Raw genomic sequence first — 12731 nt, forward strand, 5'->3', positions numbered from 1 at the left:
TTCACATATAACAGTAATTTATGCCTTGTAAAAGGGCAGAGGTGAGAAGATAGCTTTTACTAAACTGGAGGACAGCATATCTAAACTTTAATTCTAGATTTTCATACGTGCGATATTTTAGTCACTACTTAATACTGTCATTTGAATTCCCCAATAATCTTATCATATTAACTAATATAGGGCAAAGATCAAGAAATGGAAATAAAAAGTTCCTCATTATGATTTAAAAGAAAAGAGATAATACATATGAGCCAATAATTTCCCCATAAATGATCAGATTTTAGGCATAATAAAGATTGTATAAGTTTGAAAATTGATTTATTTACATCAGCTGCTTTGCTTAAAGTCTAGATATTCGTGAGAAACTCCTACCACAGTCATAGGCTTACCTCCCCACATTAAGAAAATTTAATGACTATTTAAATATTGTATTTACATAAAAAACAGAGGAAGAGAAAGCTTGCTCGACATGAACACTGTCTACACATGACCAAAGATATTTAGCTTATCTAGTTTTACTGGCAATTCCATTTTCTGGAGGATGGTATATTGAAATGGAAACCTCGATTTCAGAAATCAGTCTCTTTTTATTAAGGTTAAAGCACTGTAGTACATAGTAAGACACTTCTCTTTTATAACCATTACAATGTCAGCAAAAATTTGAAAATCAAGAGCAGCTCCTGAAGGGAGTTTGTCCAGATTGAGTCAAAAGTTTGAAAGAGAGATGCCTAATAAAATAGTTCTGTTAGAGATTCGAAGGGTGAGAGAAAATTAGCTTAGGGTCTGGGAGGCTGCTGGAAGTGCAGTGTTATCTCTGACTGAGGGATGGCTCAACTCTGTTCCAGCAAGGATTAAGTAGAAAAGTCAGTCAGGTGAGAGGGCTGTGTAAAACAGAATTCTGCAAGAGTTCATAAGATTGACAAAGCGATGAGGTTTTACATTTACCTGTAAAATATCTTCTTGGAAACAGTCTGCAGACTGATAGGTTTTAGTAGCTGAGCATGTCTTGAAGAACCCGCATGGATCATACTCTGATGATTTAAACCAAACAAAAGAAATTTTAAGTTCTTGATGGCAAGAAGTCTGCCAAGAGTAAAAAGCAGTGACATTTCTGTTTTGGGGTACTGTGAAGCCATTACAATATAGGAACTATTAATTTCTGTTTGAATTTTTAGATCATGCATATTTTAATGTAAAAACAAAAACTCTATTATAGTCTGGATCCCATTATAGTAGCAGAAATTTGTACTACAGAAAGATTATCCATAGGGTGTATAATTATAATCATATTTTATAATCCCGACATTTTCCTTACTCTAAAACCTTAGGTCATTGTACAATCTTTCTCGGACTCAGCTGTCTAATTCTTAAGGTGAGAAAAATCAGTAGTACCTACTCACTAATAGTAGCAATGTATGTGAATCACTTAAAACAATACCTGATACATGGTAGCTGTTTTATTGGTATTACTCACCTTCAACTAGCTTTCTTCTGTTTTAGCCACCATGCGATTATAGACATTACCTATTTTCCACAACATTTTTAACAACTCAGTCAAATAGATCAAGAATCCTTGTCTATTTCATTGATATTATGAGACTCGGATAATTAATCATAAGCATCATATGACCGCAGATTGATCCATGTATTCATAGTTGTTCGGGGGGAAAAAGTAACAGATTCTGACAAATTGAGAAGAGCCAGGTTTTAGTTAAGGCCAGGATAAGGAAGGATTATTCAGCTAAACTTCTGAGGATATAAGACATGTTTGGCGATTGTAGAACAGATTCCAGAAAGCTTGCATTAGCTTTGCTTTGGCAGTTTTACTGGGCTTAGTACCTATTCATTGCGCTTTTTTATTATTTTTATTCTAGGGAAAAATTTCATACACTTTGAAGAATTACAGAAATATAAGCTCTGTATTTTTATTTAGGGATACAAACAACAATTTACACATAAGATTCAAATTTACTGGGACTAACTCAGAGAGATGACAAAGAAATACATTCCTCCTCTGCTTCTAATTATAAGATCCTACATACCAGAAATTCTTCTTTACAATTTTTTTCTTTTTTCTAGAATAATGTACTTAAGCTATTTTTGAAGTAGTCAGACTCTGATTGACTGTCTTAAAAGCTATCATATAGTGAATTCTTCATCTGACAACTCTTCATCTTTATTCCTTTAGTCTGTGATGATAATAACATCAATATTAGTGATAAGAGTGGGCACTTATTAAGGCCTTATTCTATGCCAAGAACTAATCTGTACATGTCATGGTTTAATCAGCTAATCCTTATTATAACACTCAGACGTAAGTTACAGCTATCATTCTCATTTTGTGTATAGGAAAGCTTAAACAATTTACTTACTATCACAAGAATGATCATTTGAACCCGGGCAGTCAGACTTCAGATAGGAAACTTATTCTCATTTATTTTCTGGAACAAACAACATGCATTCACTTGGAAACTCTATGCACTCATAACAATAGTTCCATCTACCTTGGACTTCAATATTTGTTTGATCAATGTTTCTCTGCCATTTCCAGACTGAACATCCTTTTCATAGTTAGAGAAGTCAGAAGTAAAATAATAGAGCTCAGCATTTTCTCTGTCAGGACTTTTTCTATTCTGCCTAAACCCAAGTCCATGATTTTAGGCACTTCTTTGAAAATATCCATGATTCCTATTTTATTACTAACCCTGGGCCAATCCATATTTTCTCAGTTTCTGAGATCTGTGGAAAAAAATTAGTAACAATGTGGACCTGGATCACTAAATATATAAGATCTTAAATTTTAGTTGTATTTGTGGGCAGTTACTTCCTTTCTGCATACACTGCTGTAACTATTATAAGTCTTTAAGTATCTACTCAAGTCCAACATTCACATCTCCTTATTTGTCTTTTCTTCCAAGGAAGAAGACTTTGCTTTCTATGTCATAGTGGAACCAGAGCAGAATATCATGAATTCTCACCAGACTACGTCATTTCTCACCCAGCATGTCCTTTCCTTCTGTGCACACACGGGATGTTAGTGTACAACATATAGATCCCAGAATAGTTATTGAGTAATTTTTAGGTTAATTTTAGACTCAATGTAGTTTTAGACTCTAGAACAATACAATTATTGAAAGCACAAACTCTAAAGCTGGACTGCTTGGGTTCAAATAAGGATAAAATACTTGCTAGCTGTTTGACCATGAATAGGTTTTCATTTAATCACTTGTGACTCAGATTCAACACCTGTAAAACTGGGATAATAATTGTACTAATCATATTGGGTTATTATAGGTTGAGCATCCCTTACCCAAAAACCCAAAATTTGGCACGCGTTAAGATCCAAACCTTTGAGCTCTGACACGATGCCACAAGTGGAAAATTCCACACAAAAGCACTTAACACAAACTGTGTTTCATGTACAAAATCATTAAAAATATTTTATAAAATCATGTTTGAGCTATGTGTATAAAGTATATATGAAACATAAATGAATTTTGTGTTTATATTTGGGTCCCATTCCCAAGATATCTCATTATGTATATGCAAATATTCCAAAATCTGAAAAAATCTGAAATCAGAAACATTTCTGGCCCCAAGCTTTTCAGATACTCAACCTGTATAAGGACTAAGTGAGTAAATAAGTGCAGACTGCTTGGAACAGCATCCATCACATAATAAGTGAAGTGGTAATTATTATTTTAAGTACTTGTCTTTCAAAAATCAATATTAAGTTTGTCCTCCTCTGTGTGGCTCTCTCTGTTTTCCCGTATGGAGTTCTTACTCCCTCTGCATCTGTAATTCCATAGTTCTTTGCATTTTTGTTTTATTATAGTACCTACCACCTTAGAGTATACCCAACACTGTATTGCAATAAACATCTTAAGGGCAGAAGTTGTACCTTATCTTTGTACACTGACCACTCAGTTCAGGGACCCAAAATATCATGGAGTGAACTAATTAAAATGAAATTATAAAACTAGTTCTCATTTGTAACTGGAAAGTAAATATAATATTATTAATATGGAGTGGTCTAACTTCTGGATATTAAGTTAGTATCTGAAGCACTTATGTTTCATTAGGGGTGAATAATATTTTATTTAACTCTCTGGTGTGAACAACCAGGGATGTCTTAGAAAACACTTTTTTACTTTGTATTTTTCATAACCTGAAGAAAAAAATTCAGGGAGTATTAACTGTAAATTTAAAATATCTTAATAAAATAATAAATAGAAATATTTTAAACTTTAATAAAACCTAGCTGTAGTCTTATAAAATTTTCAACCTCCATAAAATTTTATGAGCTATTTTTCATGTATTGTATATCTACATATATTTACAAATAGAAATCTTCTAACTCACATACAATTCATACACTAATGAACTTTGAATGATAGGGTTTGAGGTTATAATATTTTCACATTATAGATCAGCAGTCTCAAAGTACCATCTGTGTACTTCTGGGAGCTCCTGAGACACTTTCAAAAGGTCTGTGAGTTTAAATCTATTTTCATAATGATATAATGGCATTATTTTTCTATTTCATTGTGTTGACATTTGCAGTGATGATGCAAAAAGCAATGGTGTGTGAAACTGCCAAGCCTTACACTGAATCAGGGAAGTGACACCAATTCGTACTATATTTATTGCAGTCTTCTTCAGTACACAATCAGTTTTTTAAAAATTGCCACTTTCACTCAAGGATGTCTGATGAAACAGCAACTAGGATTGATTTTATTCAATATTCGTCCTTGAGAACATTTGATATTTTAACCTTTATGTGATAAAATTGGGGTATGCATAGAGCACTTCTGTTGGGTGCACACACAGAAATTATTGTACAAGTAAAAGTACTAACGTAATTTCTTCAACTGCAAACTAATCTAGATGTTTTTTTCATGGAGCACCATTTTTTCTTGAATGAATGTCAAGCAGACAAATTGGGATTATTTAGATTTGTATGTCTATATCTGGCCAATATTTTCTCAAAAATAAATAAAACGAGCCTGTCACCTCAAAGAAAACAACTGACAGTATTTGTTGCTAGTGATAAAATTCAAGCTAGCAAGTAAAAATTAGAATTTTAGAAATCTTGTATCCACTACTATGAGCTCCACAGCTTCTACTACCTAAAGATTTTTTGAATGAAACAATGATAATATTAATAATTTTTAAAGATACTGCATAATGAAAGATGTCAACATGAAGAGGATCTATAAGTTAGTGACCTTTCTGTATGACCGATGAATGATTTTACAAAATCATACCTGATAAAATATCTATTCAAAGCACAAGTTAAATCAATGGATTTTAATTTAATAGAGTTCAAAATATTGATTGATATGTTTACAGATTTCATCGTGCAACTAAACCTTAAGAAACTACTGCTTGTCAAATTTTGATGAAGTATCAAGGAAGAATACATGAAATATCTGAAAAGGCTTAAAATATTACCTCCCTTTTCCAACTAAAAATCTATGCGAGCCTGTATTTTCTTTATATATTTCAACCCAAATAATGTATCTCAATAGATCCAATGCAGAAGCAGATGTAAGAAACCAGTTGTCCTCTGTTAATACAGACATTTAAAAGGATTTGTAAACATGAAAAAGCATGTCACTATTCTTGTCAAGTTTTCTGGTTTGTTTTGGAAAATATATTTTCCACAAAAGTATATTATTTATGTTCACATGGAAAGGATTTGTTATTGTTATTTTTAAATTACTATTTCTGTTTTAATTAAATATTGATAGAGATAATCCACATAAACAAAATGCTTTGAGGATCCTCAGCAATTTTTAAAAGTGCAAAGGGTCCTGAGACCAGCATGTTTAAGAACCACTGCCATAGACAAATAGTTCCTGCAGCATTCCTGAGGCATATGGAAGGAAAAATCTATTTAGATTGTTTGAAAGTTCCTATTCACACTCAAATACATTTTGCAAAGGGAGATGGAATACCCAGTGTAAAAGGTTCCTTTATGAACAGTCATCTTTTCAAGCTAGGATAAATAAGTAAGTACTACCCCCAGTGAGTCTGAAACAATTTCACAAAAGGAAACACTATACAAATTTCATACTAATTTTAATACTTATTTTTGACTATTATGTTAAGTATTAAAGTAGAAGTGCTGTATACTAAATTCTGGGCTGCTAAAAAAAATGGAGTATTAAAAAGATCCTTGGACACAGGAGCCTTTCACATTAGCTCATCCACATTATGATGGACCCTTTTTGAATCATTTGATTAAATACATCAAAAAAGCTTTCATTGATATGTAGACCTAAACAAAATGTTTTCATTAGAAAAAGAAATTGTTTATTTTAGAAAGAAATTTATACCATGAAGTAATTCTTCAATGTGAAATTATAAAAGTACATTATGAAATTTTTAGTATCAGGGAAATAAGGGTTAAAATGGATCACATGCTACTGCAGAAATTTTGTTTCCCCGCTCCCCAACCTCCTCTGTATTTCCTGCTTTGTGTTCTTATTAAGAAAACTACTTCAAGGTGGTAGAAGATAGTTCTTGATGTCAAAATGACACTTCCCTTGTTTCTTTTGATTGAGAGAAGGCCTGGGACTTTCATTACTCCCTGATTAGAGTTTTCAAGGAGTCCAACTATTGATTGCATAAAATTCCTTTCCTGTCATTTTCTGTAAATGTACACAATGGCTACTAACACATCCTCCTCCAGAGCCCACACTTTGTTTTCCAGGAGGAAGGCAGACATTCAGCTAGCAATCTGACCTTTAGAATTTCCTACATGATGTTAAGAGAGAATTGTCTGTTATTTAAAGATTTTTTTCTACCTACAACAGAGCTGATATTTAGAACTGAAATTTCTTAGTAGTTATAGCCCATTTGGGTAAGTAGTTATAAAAAATATTCAACTCTTGCTTAGTCTTAATTATGAGGGGACAATGGGCTTGACACCTGGCACAAGGCCAGCACTTGAAAACCACTTACTGATTTCTAAATAATAACGATAATTAGAGTTCCTAGTTAGGTACATTAGTGCTTGCATGTATGTTAAGGATGCATAAAGGTTTATGAACTCTTTAGGGTCTAAAGGATAAAAGCTGACTATATGTGAATGAGAAGCTGTACAATCAACCTTTCTGGATGTCTTTCTTCCTGTAAACTGTTTAAGACAAAATTCACAGCCTAATGCCTTACAGGTTTCCACACTCATGATTTGGATTTCTATTTAGAATTGCTTTTGCCTCAGCTTCTTCTTCTGTTAAATAAGAATAGTAATACCACAGGAATCTGTATGAAAAAGATAATGTGGAATAAGAGTTTGCAATTAAGATACTAATTAATTCTACAATCTCTTCCAAAAAAATCATAATAATAAAATTAAGAAATGATACATATTCAGGCTTCTGTTTAAAGTAGAGGTAAGAGTGGAAGACTGGAGAACAGAGACCAGAATGTGAGCTTCAGTTCTGATGCCTCTGCTTTCCTCATTTGAAATAGGAATAAAAATATTTGTTATAACATCTCGTCACATTCCCGTGTAAAAGCACCCATCACACTGTAAAAGCTCTACAGCTAGTAGCTATCCATGATTGTCATGGCTCTTCTCTTTACCTGTTCAGTTCTTCCCATTCTTCAAGACACAGACCAAATCTCCTTTTTCATGAGAACTATTGGGTCCATTGTTCAACCCCAAATGGCTCATTTTCTTATGAACTCAGCTCCTGTTGCACTTACAATTACGTAAGATTTGTTAACTTCCTTATGACATCATTTAGATAATGATTACATATTTAACTTTTCCTGTATTTATTTCTCAAATTAGAATGTATGCTCCTTAAAGGTATCAATGATTTATTTTTCCTCGGGCATTTTGTAGCATATAGTGTCTTCTACATAATTAATGCACTATTAGTACTTGATTATTATATGAATGACAGGCTTCATGAAGTTTTTCAAGAGTTCATAAGACATTCTCATGGAATTATGTGAGAAACTGGAGAAGAAAATAACTTTATGAAACATTATTATTGTAAAATAACTTTGCATTTTTTGGAAGAGAGATAAATCATTGTAGTTTGGAGTCTGAAAGAACTAAACAAATCATCTAGCTTAAAATTTTATGTTATAGATGAGAAAATTGGAATTTCAGAGAGTTTCACATATTAAGAGAATCATTATATTAAAAAAATCACCGGCCAACCATGGTGGCTCACACCTGTAATCCTAGCACTTTGGGAGGCCTAGGTGGGAGGATTGCTTGAGCCCAGGAGCTTGAGGCCAACCTGGGCAACATAGGGAGATCCTGTCTCTAATTTTTTAAAAAAATAATAATAAATATGAATAAGAATTACTAATTTTCATACTAGACACCTAGCTACCATTTCATAATTGTATGTAATCATTTAAAATACATTTTCAAATAAGCAGAATTGGTCTAAATGTATGCCTCATAATAGATACATATGAGTTCTAAATATTATTTGAGTTTCCTTGTCATTTTATTCTTAGTTGTCATTAAACTCTAGCCACTGAGTTAATTTCTTGATTACAAATACTTTATTCCTTAAAGAGGAAAATCATGTCTAAATCTACATTTTTTTTTCTGAAAAAGGCTTTTTATGCTACAGGTATTAATGTGGACTTAAACTATGACAAAAAAAGTTTCTGAAGATTTTGTGAAGGGATAATGCAGACATAAATTAAAATTTGGTATTTCATATATGTCACTTTGAGCCAGAAGGGAAACAGGACCAGGAAATATAATCCTGAATGGCTTATAGGGATGAAGAGTCATGCTAAGAAAACCATTGTTCCTAGGAATAAGAAAGCCATCCCTATTATCTCTACATCTATCCACCATATAATGAAGCATCAGATTCATTACAAAGCTAGACTTGAAATCCTAGCAAGCCCTTTCTATGCTATTGTGCTCAATCTTTACAGTGAAGTCATTGAAAACACAAAAGTAATGACATACCTCAGCATCGTCAGAAGAGAATAACCTCTTTTATATTTTTATGGTACAGGTATCGATGTGGACTTTTCTTAAACTATGGCAAAAGATTGTATTGCTCATCCAAAAATTAAGAAGGAAAGGGTACTGTTGTTGTTCTTGTTTTGTTTTTTATTTTAACTCAAAAACAGTGCCAAGACCAATAAGCCTACTTATAAAATGTCACCTTTTAATAATATATCAGTTTTTGTGGTGATACAGAACTCAAAAGGGTCACTTAAACCTGTGACCACAGATAGTGTCAAATATTTTGAATCTGGGTTGTGTATTCTTTCCACAAGATTACAAGCATGCCCAGACATCACTTATTCATTTAACAAACAGATATTGGACATCTACTTGGTGCCAGCACTGTGTGATGCACACTGTATTCCCTCAGGACTTACAAAGAGAGAGGCTGGAAAATAAAACATACATTCAGCTCAAGAAAGGCTGAGACAGGGTTTGCGCCAGGTGAGCCTGGAAACATAGCATTGTATATTCTACAGAAAGCTTGGCAGCCAGAGCAGGATCCTTGAGATAAAACAACTGATTTCACTTCAAACTCTCACATGAACTCAGTGAGAGAATAAAAAAAAAGTGCTGTAGTAGGAAGGACACTGAATGGAGACTTTAGAATAATGGATTCAAGTCCCAGCTTTGACATTTATTGTGCATTTTTCACACCCTTAGGGAGTAGTGCAATGCAGCTTAACCTCTCTAGTCATCATCTTCTCAAATGATAATGTAACAATAAAATCCTCTCTATACAGCTTATATAGTTGTTGTTGGAATTAAGAAAATCAGTGTAAAAGCCCTTTATATATTTTTAAACACACTACAAATAGAAAAGTCTTATTCTTCAGGGACAAGAAAAAGACGATGAACTCTACCACCGGAGTATTACTTAACCAAATATTACTGCACACATGTATTTTACAACTGCTTTTCATGAAGTTGAATATTTAAAATACTTTATGTTAGCTTGGTTTAATAAACTGAGAATTTATCAGTTTTGTTTGCCAAATGTATGTCTTGTTGGTGATCATAAGGAAAAATGAAAAATAACACAGTCTGAAATGGAGAAATTGTGTTACTAAGATGTATACATTTAAAACATTCAATGTTACATGAAATTAAAAAATAATGCAAATGCTATTTTTGATATTCTATGTTAAAATTAAAAAGTGAATTTAGAAGAGAAAAGAATAAAAAATTTTCAGTTTCTAAAAGAAGCAATTAAAAAAGCATTTGGTATATAATACACAATGATTAGCTTTGTATAAAGTAGGTAAATGGTGCAATTACAATGTACAGTATAAAAGACAATTTCCTGTGTTTTCCATCAAATCATCAACAATGGCCTTAGAGAAATTACAGGAACATTTAGAAAAGATAAATATATTCATTTGTAGCGGGGCTTGTACAAAGGAAAACATGTCAGATGGAAAATGATTGCCTATTTCTGATGATTTCATTGATTGACATGCAAAGTGCTTTTGACTATGGCAAAAGAAGCTTAGCTCAAATGTGAAATGCTTGACTGTTTCATTTGGAACATGCATTTTATTTTGCAGCCACAGCAAAAGAGATGAAATTCTGCCTGGTGAGTGTAAGGGGGAAAGATAAGCCCGTATATCAAGAGTTTCTGCTAACCTTGCTACATTTCGTATCAGAAATAAAGTGGAGATTTGCAGCTTACTGAATTCTGAAGCCAAGAAAATGAGATGGAAGAAAAAAAAATTTAAAGAAAAACTACACATATTCTCTTTTAGTAATCACGTCTGCTTCTAGGGCACTAAATAGCTATATAATAGGATTAACTGATAGACAGTTTTAACAGTGTTAAGTTATTGGATTCATGCCATATCTTATGTACACAGACTTTTTTTTTTCTCGTGGTCTTATTGGAGATTGAAATTTCAGTCTGATAAGAGGTCTCCTAAATGTAATAGTGACAGAGTTAAAAGAAAATTTTCTATCCAATCTTCCTCTTTCCCCATTCAACTGCACTTGAAGTAAGTTACTTCTATTTATTTGGTATAAGGATATTTTAAGTAATCCTATACTAATTCAGGGAATGAAACAAACTGAAGTGAGTTTGAGGATAGGATAAATCTGAATTTTATTCTTAATTTCTTGCATCCACATTTCTTTACATTTATAATATGAAGTATTCCTCTGAGCCTCAGTTTCCTCATTAAAACTGGAAATATTAATAATTATCAGTCATAGTTCCTAGTTGTAAGAATCAGACTTTGCCTGATTAAGAAGAAAATTAGCCTCATAATATAAGAGACAATCATGGAATGCTTTCTGCCTGCCATTGAGTCTTCTGAATACTACATACTCATCAAATTCCCACACTATTATCATTCCCTTTCACAGATAAGGAAATTTAGACACTCAGGGATTAACTTACTTACCCCAGGTCACAAAAAGTGGAGAGCGGGGATTTATTTTCAGGGATTCTAGCCCCAGGGCCTATACTCTTAACCAATACTCCACATTCTGTTTCTAGTTTATTGAAACAATATTGGGTACCTCACAGAAATATTGGGGGGTGTTGGAAAATCAGACTCAAAATTTAGCAGCCAGGAACAATGCGCAATGCAATGTGCATCTCATTGTTGTGGCCACCAACCTAAATTCTAAGGCTATAAGCTTGTTCCGTTGCAATTTAACACACAAAGAGCATGAATTTTTCTGCAACTTCCACCTCTACCACTATCAATGTCATAAGCAACAACTGTTACGGCTGCCACCCCAAAGCAAGAAAGGCAAACTCCCCATCCTGAGTCAGGCTCTGATGAGGCTGTTGTGAGGATGGAAGCTGGGAGGGAGGCTGGAGAGACAGCTTCCAGCTTGGTCAACAGGACTAGGAAATATAATCCTTGATGGCGTATAGGGATAAAGAGTCATGCTAAGAAAACCATTGTTCCTAGCAATAAGACAGCCATCCCTATTATCTCTACATCTATCCACTATATAACAAAGCATCAGATTCATTACAAAGTTAGACTTGAAATCCTAGCAAGCCCTTTCTATGCTGTTGTGCTCAATCTTTATATTGAAGTCATTCAAAACACAAAAGCAATGACATACCTCAGCAGCCTCAGAGGAGAATATCTTCTCCTATATTTTTATGCTACAGGTATTGATGTGGACTTTTCTTCTAGTAGTGGAGTGATCATGGCTCACTGCAGCCTTGAACTCTTGGACTTAAGTGATTCTCTCACCTCAGCTTCCTAGGCAGGTGCAACTACAGACGCCTGCCACCATGCATAGCTAACATTTTTTTTTCTTATTTTTTTGGTAGAGACAGGGTCTCACTCTTGCCTAGGCTGGTCTCAAACTCCTGGGATTAAGGACCCTCTCACCTCAGTTTCCCAAAGTATTGGGATTACAGGCATAAGCCACCATATCTGGCCCAGGAATTTCCAGAGAAAGTCTCTTATGTTGGAAAAGCTAAACAAGTAACAAAATTCCACTTTAACTGTTCTAAAGTTGAACACAAATATTGTATATAAAATACAAATGGTTAAGTAATTAATTGTAGTTGTTCTGGTGTCAGCCTACCTGAGTTCAAACCTTAGTTTTTTCTCACTAGTTGTGCAACTTTAGATAAACTACTCCACCTCACTGAGCTAATTGCTTCATTGTAAATTCTTGTGAGGATTAAACAAAATAAAGTTTGTAACTAATTAATTCTATTTAAAGCACCACAAATGTTCACAAAGTAGAGTTAGCTATA

General features: G+C 33.5%; 1 long non-coding RNA gene across 1 annotated transcript in view; it reads left to right on the top strand.

The window, feature by feature from the left end:
• LOC115835889 overlaps positions 1-12731 on the top strand; it is a 57213-nt gene that overhangs the window by 11519 nt on the left and 32963 nt on the right. The window contains exons 2-4 of the long non-coding RNA XR_004030849.1: positions 1329-1372; positions 4429-4488; positions 10555-10583. This is a non-coding gene — a long non-coding RNA (uncharacterized LOC115835889). The remainder of the gene's footprint in view (positions 1-1328; positions 1373-4428; positions 4489-10554; positions 10584-12731) is intronic.

This window comes from Nomascus leucogenys, chromosome 7b (assembly GCF_006542625.1).
Source record: "Nomascus leucogenys isolate Asia chromosome 7b, Asia_NLE_v1, whole genome shotgun sequence".
NCBI lineage: Eukaryota > Metazoa > Chordata > Mammalia > Primates > Hylobatidae > Nomascus > Nomascus leucogenys.